Consider the following 14229-nt stretch of genomic DNA (forward strand, 5'->3'; position numbering starts at 1 on the left):
GATAAGTCCCCTTCTAACCGTGCCAGGCCTTTATCTAAAACCAGGTCTTTTCTGCAGGATACTATGAAGCAACTAGGGTACAATGACATCTGGAGATCTTTGCATGGACAACAACGAGGTGTTACTTTTCGTAATTATAGATACCACCACCGGTCAAGAATTGATTTTATTTTGATTAGTCAATCTTTGGTTAATTTGGTGACATCGGTCTCTCATCTTCCTTTTCATTTATCAGACCACGCGGCTATCTATTTAGAACTGGAGGGGTTCCCTAAGAGTCGTATGAGAAACTGGTCATTTGATTGTTCATTGCTCTCTCCGTTGGATGTTAACGATGCCCTCAATGTGGAGGTGCAGCATTACTTGGAGGATAATGTTGGAACAGCCTCTCCCGGCAGTGTATGGGATTCAGTAAAGGCCTTTTTAAGGGGCCTAATAACAAATAAATCCGCTTATAAGAATAAAACCTATAGAGAAGCTGTGACCTCCTTAGAAATGGAAATGGCCAAATTACAGACAGAAATAGCTATGCACCCGGAGGCCCCTATGACCAAAGTACAGGAATGGCAAAATAACGTAGCTACTCTAAAGGGGGAATTGGGCTCAGTTTTGAATGAGGCGAGCAAATTGGCTAATTTTGAGTATAGTGAGGGGGCTGGAAAGTTGCTAGCCTGGAAAACAAAGACGGAGGAGGTCAGGAATAACATCTATTCAATTATTTCTAATGGTGTAACATACTCTACGGATGAAGAAATCAGGGAGATTCTCTGGGAATTTTTTTGTGAAATTTACCGTGAGGACAAAAATATCGAAATTGAACAAGTTGCGGATTGGTTGACGGGAGTCTCTCTTCCCGTACTCTCATTAGAACAACGTGCTGTTTTGGATGATCCAATCTCCCAGGAAGAAGTTAGATTAGCAATTATTAATAGTAAAAAGGGAAGGGCATCTGGCCCCGATGGCTTGCCATCAGAAATTTATAAGGCTCTGAATTCAACAATCCTCCCTTTCCTGACCGAGCTGTTTAATAATATCCTCCAAGATGGAATGCTCCCTCCCATTTCTTGGAATAATGCTTAAATAACATTAATATTAAAACCGGGAAAACCGGCAACTTGTAGTGGGTCATATAGACCAATTTCTATTCTGAACTCTGTTATAAGATCTTTGCGTCAGTATTAGCAAATAGGTTGGGGGCAGTTGCTCCAGGTATCTTGCACTCAGATCAAAAGGGGTTTGTAAAGGGACGCCATCTTTATGAATTGACCTATGATCTCATAGGAGCAATTGATATGGCTTCTGTAAAATCTCTTCCACTGGCTGTTCTCACCCTAGACGCCACTAAGGCTTTCAATAGGGTCAACTGGATATACCTATCAGAAGTCTTGGGAAAATTTAATATCGGCAAAAAATTTAGACGTGCAGTGAGACTTTTGTATCAAAATCTATCTGCCTCTTTGTTAGTCAATGGGGAATTAACTAACCCATTTAACATCACGAGGTGCACCCGTCAGGGCTGCCCTCTTTCTCCCCTCCTATTTGATCTATATATTGAGCCATTTGCTCAGCGGCTACGGGACGACTGCAACATCAAGCCATTTACTTTTGAGGGATGGGAGAAGAAGGTATCCCTGTGTGGTAAATAAATTTTACCTAATCATTTTTTCCATATAATTATCAATACAAGACAGCTCATTGAAATGAGAGGCAGAGTCCGTGGAATCTGAGTCATACGGGCTTTAATATAATGCTTCGAAGCATGGGACATCGGGTTCCATCACCACTCAGGTTCAGGAAGGGACGTTCTCACTTTTTATTAACAGTACACATTATATATAGTAAAACAGTATACATGGAAGTGAATACAGTAGGCGTAACAGGTGAAAAAAGAGGTGATAAGAACACATGTGCGTAACAGGAGGCGTGTAAGAAGGCGTACACATGGGCGTGCACTAGACATGTCAGAGAAACGTAACATAAAACGTCACAAGTGGGTGGATGCATAGAGAAAGTTGCAGAATCAGCAGAAACTTCTAACCTATATGCGCGCGCAGCTGAGCATAACGTGCAACCGGGTAGAACTGGGGGCTTTGACTTTTGCACGAGTAGAGGAGACTAATGTCTGGGGTGTCAAAACGACCTGTACCTATAGCATATCTGATATCGTATGTTTTGAGGATGTAGTGTCTGGAGTAAAAGGTCTCCCGGGCAAGGGCCGTTAAACACTGAATACGAGTGCGTGCAAAGGGATCTTCATGTAGAGTGCGGGGGCCATGGGCCTACCATGGTAACGGGAGCAGTAAATTACTTGCATGGAGACTGCAGAGTCTGCAGCTGCGGAATATGTTTACCTATTTCACTAGACTGGAATGTGTTTTCGAGGAGGCCGGACAGATAACTTGTAGGTAAAACATCATCTTGGCAAGCGAACCAGGCCGAGCCGGGCACCGCTCGTCTGAGGCAGGAAGTAAGGCAAGGGTCAGGGATGCATACAGCTTTCAGAGACAGGAGAGATGAGACTCGGGGCCTCGTTTAAGGGCCTAACTCGACTGGGCCAGAAAACGTGGACGAAAACGTGAAAGTGTACCATGTAAAGACATTGGCACCGTAGGTCTAGGAACCTAATTAACAGGATATTCATGCATGGCTGGATAGCTGACATGTTAACGTTAGACGCAAATGTATTTGCGCCTCTCTGGCATAAACAGGAAAGAAGTTACACGACATACAAGGAACATGGGTGCATGGATAGGGTGCGGGTAGGGGGTCACTTTGGTTACCTGAAAATTTCTATTACCTCACCTGTATGCAGATGATGTCCTTGTTTTCACTTCCGAACTCTGCTCAGCTTTTCCTGCTATAATTGCTTTGGCCCAGGAGTACGGTAACGTGTCTGGGTATAAAATCAATGCCTCGAAGACTGACATCATGGTTTGGAACGACCCTGAGCCTGTGGCAGGGGCTCAGCTGAGTCCTGTTTTACGCTACCTGGGCCTAAATATATATAACGATATAAACGAAATAGTTCCATCAAATTTTTCGCTTATTGCTAAAGAGAGCCGTAGATTGATTAAATCATGGTCTTCGCTTCCTTTGTCGCTATTGGGTAGAGCCAACCTGATTAAAATGACTATTCTTCCTAAAGTTACCTTTTTGTTTAATACCATCCCTCTTTTTTTTGAACCCTCTATGATAGCCAAACTTCAAAGTGATATAAGTTCTTTTATTTGGAATGATCACATCCCTAGAATATCTTGGAAGAAACTAAGGCGCCGTAGGGAAAAGGGTGGTTTGGCGACCCCTGATATATGGGCCTTTCAATTCTCGCATGCTAGGATGTTGCTAAAATCACCCATTAACTCCGCCTGTGGGTATATGTTTGCAGCACTGCTTAGAGGGGAAAAAATAGCTGAACATACATTTTTGTTTAAGTTTGGCGACCCCAAGTTTTTTAAGAAAATAAAATTGAAGATATTGCGAGATATATCTAAAACATGGTTGAAACTTAGGCGCTCCATAAAACTTGATTATTTCTCTGGTAGATCTCTACTCTGGAATTCACCTGGGTCCCCAAGCTGGCTTCTGGATGGTCTTGCAGCACCTCTTAGAGAGGCAGGATTGGAGGAGTGGGGGAATCTCTTTGTGGAGGGTAGCCTACTCCAATGGGAGGTGTTACTCTCTAGGATAGGGCCAGGGCTCTCCAAGTTTAAATACCTCCAAATACGTAGTTGGGCACTCTCACAAGTTCCTGCTAAGGGCCGATTTCAGTTAGGGGGTAATAGCAATATGGTCTCCCTCTTAATTGACTAGCCTCCAACAAAGAAAGAGGTTTCATTCTGGTACAACTTACTACTGGAGGAGGTTGATGGTGAGTTTCATCTGCCCGACACATTACGAATCAAAATGTGGAGAATCTATGGTTTGAGTCATTTAAGATCTTGTGGAATATAGTAAAACCATCTTGGCTACATCAAAACCACCTTTTTACCCTACATAGGGCATACTATTCGCCCGAGAGACTCTCGAAGTTTTCAAATAGTCCAGTGGTGGCATACCCCAAATGTGGTCTGGGAGCGGCTTCAGATCTACACATGTTTTATGATTGCCCTTTGTTACTTTCGTTTTGGGTTGCGGTCTGTCTTACACTCACTACTGCATTAGGTTCCCCAGTCCGGCCATGTCCCGCTCTTATAACTTTTGGGGTTGCATCAGAATTCCAGGGCTCAGCAAAGAACGTACTCTTTTTTGGAATCTTGTTGGCCAGACGGGAAATCTGTAAGAAGTGGAAAGACCCGCTACCCCTTCCCTGCAGGACTGGCGTACGTCTGTGCTACAAACTTCAAAAATGGACCTACAAAGATCGGGCAATCCCGATAAAAGAAACTTTTGGTCTTTACTACACTGGTCATAATTGAGCATGTAGACGGGGTTTTTTTTTCCCGTAAGTCCAATGATTACGCTGTTTGGCTATCTTTTTCTTTCACGTTTGTATACCCAATAGGGCGGTTCGATACAGGATTGGGTATTTGACTGCTGCATACTACCCTGACGGTTATCTTGATGTAGTGTTGTGGGAGCATATTGAAGTACTGATGGGCGAACCACCTCGTAACATCTAATGCCCATACCAGTTTAACTGTGACAGTACGCTTATCTCTACGCACTACTACTTAGATACCAAGGGCGGGAATGAGGACTAAGGAAAAATAAATAAATAAATAAATAAATAAATCCCGTCACTAGCTAAAACTGTGAGTGAGGATATTGACTCCATCAAATTTATGACTGATAATGATAGTCTCCAGGCACCTACATTAATTACACCGAATTCAACATTAATAGCAGAACAAATTTTAAATGAATATAAAACATTTAATGCCTGGGACATATTAATTAGTAAGCTAGTTACAAAGGTCTATCCGAAACCACTCATTAGTGAGATAGATCACGCACAGAAGGTAAAGTCTAAAATGCATATGGGTACCGTACTAAAACATGCCCGGGGTCGATCTACTCATACAGTAGGAGTAACATCGCCGCAAAGTAAATTAGAAAAAAAATTCAGGAATAAATGAAAAATGGATTACCCTGGCATTAAATAGCAATAAGGATCTATGATGGAATATAATCACGCCCCCGCCAAAGAACGAAAAAGAGCTCGGAAAAATGACTATGTGTTCATGGAACATAAATGGAGTGGGACTAAAGTTCATAATGCACACATAGATTCTATACCACATCCATGCCAGATTATCCTATTGCAGGAAACATGGGAAACCAACCCATTTATGTTACAGGGCTATATAGGCTACTTTGAATACGCAAATAAAATCCATAAATATGGCCATCTGAGTGGGGGGCTAGCAACATTTATTTCTAGTAACCTACAGGCTGAACATGAGCAATTGGACTCAAATAGCCTGAACATTCTAATAGTCAAATTGAAATATAAAACAAGTAATCAGAAAACAAAGACCTTCATTTTGATTAATGTATATATACATCCAACACAAAGTAGTAGAGAATCATCATGTGCAACACTTAATAATTTTTTGCTGGAACAAATGTTGGATGACCCATTAGCAGACTACATGATGACTGGGGACTTTAACCTGAATTTACTAGCACCCTTTATAAGAGGCGATATCTCTCAATCACAAGATCATCAATGGTCAATCCCTCACCAGGATCTAGGAATGGAGACAAACCCCATACGAAATAAAATCGGTATACAATGTGTCAAGGACATAGAAGCAATGGGCCTGCGTATTCTTAATGGGAGATTTAAAGCAGATACTCCTCCAGCATATATGTACATCTCGCATAATGCAAAGACAAGGATTGATTATACAATGGCATCTCTTACATCTTTCGGAATATTTCCTCATATCAGCTGGAGAAGGTTTCTGATAGTGACCATTGCCAACAGATAATAACTACCAACATCAGGAGTAATACAAACCAACTATACCAAACTGTGCCGGGGTACCTCGGAATGATAAATTATAAAAAACTTATTTGGACTTCCCAGAACAAGGATGAGATGAATGATCAAGTTCAGAAACTTATAGAGAATTGCTTCAATGATAGAACAATGGAGTCGCCGATTGAACAGTGGGTACATTTTACCCAGAAGCTGGTTAAACCTCAATCTCAAATGCAATTGAATAAAAGGAACCAAAATAAGCAAGGAGATGAAATGAAAACATATGTAAATCTTCCCTATACAATAATGAAACTAAAAAGAACTCGAAATAGGATAAGAAGACAAATCACAAATTCCACCGACAATGAGGAAATACTGAGTAAATTAAAATCTTTCAATCAAAACTTGAAGAAACTAATATGGAATGAAAAAAATCAAGCAAAACAAGTATTCTGGTCAAAACTATTCTATGCAAGCAAACAAGCAAACGCAAGAGAGTTCTGGAAATTCATAAATGGTCTAGTGCGACCAAATAAATTGGTGGTTTCATCAACTCTAACTGAGCAAGAATGGGTCACATTTCTCGAAAAACACCTAAATCGAAATGGAACAATAATAACAAAAATTGAAACACAACCTACAAATAGGCTAGACTATGAGATGGAAGAACAAATTGATATATCAAAAGCCCAACTAATGAAATTAATTAAGAAGCAGAAAGATGGGGCACCTGGACCAAATGGAATTCCGTTTGCTCTCTATAAAGAAAATCTGGATTCATGGTCAGGATATCACGTAAAAGAATTTAAAGAAATAATACAAACAGGTATTATTCCTGAATCATGGCGATGGTCTTTAATCTCGCCAATCTTCAAAAAAGGAAACTGGGAGCTTCCAAAAAATGATAGGCTTATCACCCTACAATACACAGACGCTAAGCTATTTGCAGGGATTTTGCTTACTAATTTAAATGAATGGGCAACAGAAAACAAGATACTGCCACCAAACCAGACTGGCTTTATTAAAGGATTGGGAATGACGAAAAACATTTTAGCATGATCTTCACTAACCGATAAGTCAATCAGAGCCAAACAGCCGCTGTATTTATGTTTTGTAGATTTTAAATCTGCCTTTGATTGCGTCCAAAGAAATCTAATATGGAAGAAGCTCCAGCAAAAAAATATTCCAACTGAATTGTTAAAACTGATTCAATTTCTCTACAGTAAAACCTGGGTTAGAGTGAGGATGGGGGATGGCCAAACATTATCAAAAGAAATCCCAGCAACTGAAGGACTTAAGCAGGGATGTGTATTGGCCCCCCTCCTTTTTAATTTGTTCCTGGCAGATTTAACAGTGAACCTGGACGAGTTAAACGCACATCCACCGAAATTAGCTGGCAAACAGATTTCTAATTTACTGTATGCAGATGATGCCATCCTTCTAAGCCATACTTAAGTTGGATTACAGCGTCTAATTAATCGAATAACCAAATACGCAAAGGAAAATGGAATGGTGATAAATGAAACCAAAACTAAAACCATGGTGGTCACTAAGAATATAAAATTAAGACATAAAAGCAAATGGTATATGGAGAACACCCAACTAGAACAAGTCGAAGTATACAGGTATCTGGGTGTATTATTCGATGAAAAGGGAAATTATCATCCACAAAAAATGGACATAAAAAGGAAGGCAAATGTTTGATGGCAGCATTCAGGATCCTACAGAAATCCCTTGGTAACCTCACATATCGTCCCCTCTTGAAAATCATAGCAGCAAAACTTCTACCGACTTTCACATATGGCAGCGAAGCAATAATTGGGAAAGATACGGAAATAATAAATAATGCTCATTCCAAAACATATAAATCTCTTTTCTATCTCCCAAACAATTCCTCACCTGCACAAATTAGATTGGAATTCGGTCTAAATAATCAATACTATGCAAGAAAGGGTCAATTTATCAAAACATGGAATCAGATAAAAAATGACCATGAGAATCAGTTATCACAGTTATTATGGCAAGAAATAAATAATAATGTGAAGTCACCTGCATGGAATTATCTTACAAAAGCGATAGAAGAGTTTACGGTAATGCCAATCTGGAATAACACGATAAGTAAGGCATCTTTTTAAAAAATAGTCAATCGAACAACAAATCAACTGTTGCTTGTAAATGATAAAGATAGGCTGGCAAAAAGAAAGCATGCATGGTCAATAATAAATGTATATACAAAAAAGAAGGTACAAGAATATTTGGAAAAACCCTGGTTGGAAAAAAAATAAGCAAGTTCTTGTTAAAGCGAGATTTGGAATACTCCCGGGACTTAGTCATCTTCCACCGTGGAAAAGAGTAGCACACTATGCAGACTATGTAAACATGGAGAGGAGAATATTGTCTACCTGCTATGTATTTGTCCTTGACTTCAGAATGAAAGAAAAACTTTACTTAAACTACCTTTTAATATACGAGGAATAAGGACATGTAGGCCTGAAAAGGTGTCTACACTCTAATGACATAAGTATGAATGCTGCCTTCATAAGGTTTTTATTGATAGCTAAAACAAAATTGGGAGATTAAGATATAAAATGAAAAGGTTTAAAGAATTGTAATGATTTGTATGTCGTAATTGCTTTTTAACGGTTTTATCTATTATAGTATATGTTTTGTACTGGTAATATTGTAAGATTTTAAATAATCAAACAATAAAGAATTACTTACTTACAGACTGAATATAAACACACAAAAGATAAAGATCATGATGTTCAGGAGCAACAGGAAAGCAACCAAGGTCTTCCACATCGACAAAACAAAACTGGAGCAGGTAAATGCATTTATTTACCTGGGCCTAATTATCTCAAACAAACTCTGGTGAGACTAATGCATCAAGAGGGCAGTCTAGAGAACTCCTCTAATGCAATCCTCGTAGCTGAGATTAATTATAGCTCACAGATGAGATCTAAGTAGACCAAAACCGGTCAGAGGTTGCCTATTTTCCATCTGAAGGGGTATTGTCCTAGGAGTTCAGGCTGGACTGTTCCTATTGGACTAGACAAAGACTAATTTGCTTAGGATGACTGTTTGTCTAGAATGGCCCAGTGAGTGAAAAACAATTGTCTGTAATGCAGCCCTGAGCAATCACCATTGGCTAATATTAATTCAAGCATTCCTTCCATTGCCTTAATGGTTTTTGAAGTAACACAATGACCAAAAATACTTTTCACACGGTTGGCTGGGCGTGGGAGCTAAGATCTAGGTTGGAACATGAAAAGTTTAGCGTTGCATTAAAGGGTGAGGGTGAAACAGCACCATATCTACTGTTTTGCTACATCCCAGTGGTGACACACTTTAGGCAGCAAATGAGCCAACTAACACAGCCCTGCACCATAATGGAAGGGTGTGTCAAACCTTCGTTTTGTGCTGTAGGTTCTCTTACTAGTACAATAACTATGTTTTAACACTTTTACCACTTTGTATGTGTGCTGTACAGTGAACACACATAAAAAGTTGGAAAAATGTGAGTGTTAAAAGTTACTCCACTGTTATGCCCCCCTCAAGGGTGCATACTTTCTGTCCAAATTTCTGTCTACAAATGTTTATAGATAGAGATTTACAGCAAAACCACAGGCATGCCCACCTACCACCCATTGTTTGCCTGCTTAATGAAATGTTGGACAAAGCAGATCAAAGCAGTGCAGAGCAATACTTAGCATTATTTTAGGCAACTTTTCAAAGCAAATCATGATTTTCTTTGAAATGTAAATCCCACCACAACACTTTGCACTTTCAAAGTGTTAGTAAATCTATTCTAGGCCATTTCGAGTTTGGAGGTTTTCTGCCTGATATTCCCACCAACCGAAAATTACTGGTACCGGGTTGTTGGGAACTCAGGTGCTGGGGGAGGTATTTTGAAGAACAACATGGCGATTCAATGTTTTCACACTGATTCATGCAAGTTTTTCCCCATTTATCACACAAATAAATTATCTGTTTTCAGCAGGTAAAGTGTTTTGGTGAAACACACTTGACCTGATGAGCTACTGCTGATCTTATAGGGGAAAATTAACAAGAAAGTGCTGCATCTGTAGATGTGTAACTTTCCCTGCACCACCCTAAGAAACCCTTGTGGCACCATGGATGTGCCGTATTTACAATATGGTGCACTATGGCGCAAGGATTGACAGATGCGTCAGAAATTCTGAGGCATCTGTTGGTGCAAAAGTCACGCATTGCTGGAGTCATGTCACAAGCACGATGCAACTCCAGCAATGCATGGGGAAGCCTATCATCATTGTGCTGCGTCACTCCTTATGTCTGCTCCAAGCAGGTATAAGGTTTTGACGCAGTGGCGTCCTAGAAGTGGCACAGTAAAATCTTGTAGATTTCACAGTGTCACTTCTAGGAGACTTTTTTGCGTGGGAACGCCCACCCTGCATACATTATACCTGACTCAGGTATAATGGAATGCAGGGCTTTATAACATGACACATCTCCCTAGATACATCATGTTGTAAATGGGCTGCATTTTACGCCGTCGCTCCATCACAAAAAGTGATGCAAGAGTGATGAAAAAAGTGACGGAAGGGGTTTGTAAATCTGCCCCATAACTCTTATTTGGCTGCTAACTCCTGTTACTGACTGAACCAGTATTTCCATGGCACTCACAAAGGGGCCCTTTGGGCATGTGCACAGCATGACGTGTCTCTATCAAATTCATCATAAAAATTACAGAACTCTTCCATGAATTATCCTGCTTTTAGTGAAGGTTTCTAAACAAAAGTTTGGCTTGAGTGGCATTCACATCTGGATTGATGTATTTCATGGAAAGCAAAATTCCAGCTGATATCAATATTAAGCAATGAATTTAGGGATGATGACAACCTACAACACACATTCCATCTCTATTTACAAACCGCAAAGTAGCAGACTGGCTGTGTGATGAAACCATACCGACAGATGTTCACAGCAGGTCAACCCTAGTAAAGGTTCCCTCCCTTTGGTTCAATAATTATATTTCTTTTAATGGTTTACAAAAGTCTGCCTTTTCTTTTCCTTAATCCCGAGAAAGACTTCAAACCAAATTGGGTTATGTGAAAACTGGTCTGTTTCTTTTTTTGGTCTTGCTTAAAGACAGCATTAGCTGACTGTTGTTGAACACCTTTTGTTTGCAGTACAAGACACAGAGAGGGCTTTCTGTCAGGCCCTTGCTCACAATTTGGTGACTTTCTTCATTTGAGTAATTTCCTCCCTATTCCTGTATTCATCCAACTCCTGAAACATTGCTGATTCATGTTGTTCCTGCCGTATTGGTTGTATTCTTTAACTGCTTCCCTCAAAAGACTGTTTTGCTATTTCACTTGCATCACTCCATTGCCTACTTTCCTTTCTCTCTCTCTCCATTATCTTGCTCTCCGTACTATCTCTGTCCCGGCTTTCAATATCTTCTTTCATAACCTTTAACTGCATTTTTCCCAACTCCCACTTAAAATGCTCTCTCACCATCTGCTTTCCCCACTCGTTCATTGCTCCCTGCCTCTGCCCCCACACACCATAACTGAGTCTTAAATCCCTGCCTTAACATCAGAAGTCATGGGAAGAGATGTATAAAGGGGTATTCTCTTTAACATTCTTTAAACATTTGATTGGGTGACTTGTCTCTTGTCTTTTTCTTTCCTAAATATTTTCATTTTGAGTCTGGTGATGTTGCTTCCTCTTGGCTTGACCTAATGAGGTGACAAGGTAATCTGATTGCTCGGTCATTACCTCTTTCTATGTGATGCATCAGGTCTTGAAAATGAAGCAGGATTTGAACGACAATGAGCTCAGGTCCATCGCAAAGAGATGGAGATGATGTATTGTAGCTCTACAACCTTTGGATTAGTTCGTTGTCAACATGATGGATTGCCTTCTGAGGAGTCAGTTTGAGGCCTAGGATGACTGCACATGGGGCATTGGCAACATGTGGGTGGAAGAGGATCAGAAATGGGATGCTAATTCTGAAGCCTGATAGTACAATGAAACTTATTTTGCCACTGCAAGAGAAAGAACTTTTATCTATGTAACTCTGTAGGCTCCCGCACGAAGCACGGTGCTGCTGATGGATTCCATGCAGGAGGAGGAACAGCGATTACGACTTTACCTTTGAAGTGCCGCGGCACACCCCCCGGCTCCTCCGCTTTGACGGAGCTTCGCTCTCGTTTCTACCGTATTGTCTGAAGGCTTCCTGTTGCAGTCTCACCTAGGGTGTTGTGTGCTGCTTTCGGGGTTTAATTCAGGCCTCACTCTGACACGTGAGGCTGCGCGTGGGCAGGTTGCGCAGCAGCAATCAACCCACACCGACACAGTGCTGCAGTCGGAAGTGACGTCCTCGAGGAAGCGTCCTCCTTTAATTCAACCCCGCAGGCCACGCCTGGCCTGCAGATGTGTGGATGCGTGTGTGCGTGTGACCACTAGACCGCTGGGGATATTACATCCCTATCCAACTATATATTTTTTTCTTTATTTACAAAACAAGCAACACAGTCCCGGACTATAACATTTGAAGACAAAACGCCTGAGTACTTGCGTGTCCCTTGGTAACAGCTTCAGGGTCTCAGCAGACAGGCATAGTCTCTCAGCCTCTGGCTTGGTGGCGGGTTGGGCCGCAGGTTGTACCGTTGTGGGTTGGCCCTACCACTTTCGGCATCTTGGCAAACACTGCTGGTCGTGATGGCTTGTGTCAGAGGCACAGACGCATTTTCGGGTCCCTCTGCCTGTATTTCCATCAACGCGTCTTCTTCTACTCCTTCGGGGGCTGTCGTCACACTCGAGTCAGGGCTCCCTCTGTCTAGCTCTGGGCCTTGTCTGTTTCCCGACGATATGGCCTTGAACCAGGAGGCATTCCTTGACACTTCTTCCTCTCCCTTCCGTGCCGTGACCATGGTGCCCCTCGTTGATGTAACCTTCCAGGTGCCGGGCTCATACCGAGTTCGGAATTTTCCCCCTGGGCGTCCGTTCCGTATGATCACCCGGGTCCCCGGGCTCATTCTCCTAGGGGTGGCTTTTCTGCGTCGACTGGCTCTTTGGTTCCCCTGACGTCTCTGTTCCTGGGCCTCACTGATTTGAGCTGGGGGTGGTGTCCACCCCGGGGCATTGGGGAGAAGGTCTCTTCGTGGTCCTTGAAACATGAGGGTCCACGGACTGCTCTGGGAGGTGCAGTGGGGGGTGCCGCGGTACTCACGCAGGAATTCATGTAACCTCTGCTCCGGGTTGGTCTGCTCTACCATTGCTATCCGGAATACTTTGTTGAGAGTCCGCATACATCTTTGTACATCTCCATTGGCCTGGGACCATTGGGGCGTGATGCGGCTTTGTCGTAGAAACGTGGCGAACTCAGCTCCTTGGAACGGTGGCCCATTGTCACTTCGGATCTCCGACGGGTATCCAAACATGGAGAACATCTTTTCGAGGGCCGGCCCTACATGGGTGAACGCAGTGGAAGCTACTTTATCTACTAGTGGATATTTCGAGTGGGAGTCGATGACCACCAGCGTGTGTCCTTCTCCCTGAAAACTTCCAAAGTCTATGCTCACCCTGGTCCAGGGAGATGTACAGGCTTCTTCAGAGATCACGGGTAGGGGTCTTTCAGGGTCACCTGTCTGCTGACAGGCCATGCATGTCTGCACGTGTTCTTCCACCATGCTCTCTAGTTCCGGGAACCATACTTTTTCCCTCATGCGCGCCTTCATCTTCGTGGTGCCTTGGTGCCCCCCGTGGGCAAGTTGTACCGCTCTGCCCCTCAGGCTCTGAGGGATGACCAGACGCGACCCTCTCAGTAGCACCCCCTCTTCAGTAGCGCTTAGATCATGTCTGACTCTCCACATCTTCGTGAGGACTCTCTGTCTTCGGCTGACCAGGAGTTGGAGGGGCAGAGGTACTCAGCCCACGAACCTTCTTGAACCGCTTTCAACGACCTCAGGTATATGTTGTCGGTGGCCGCTGCTTCTTTAACTTCTTCTAGCGTCATGCTCTGGGGGCATGATGTGAGTGCCACCCAGTGGGCATACTCCTCACACTCGTCATCCACCGACTCTGCTTCAGGTAGAGATGGATGGCGTGAAAGAAAATCCGCTGGGATTTTGGCTCCCGGTCGATATATGACTTCCATCTCGTATGGCTGGAGTTGAATTACCCATCGTTCTATGCGGGGTGGCGGATGTCGAGCAGTCCCCTTGAAGAGGGACACCAGGGGTTGGTGATCGGTGACCATGACGAAGGGATGTCCTCGAAGTATAGATGGAAATGGCCACAGGCCCACTTGATGG

The sequence above is a fragment of the Lissotriton vulgaris genome, chromosome 1_1, assembly GCF_964263255.1.
Source record: "Lissotriton vulgaris chromosome 1_1, aLisVul1.2, whole genome shotgun sequence".
NCBI classification, from domain to species: Eukaryota; Metazoa; Chordata; class Amphibia; order Caudata; family Salamandridae; genus Lissotriton; species Lissotriton vulgaris.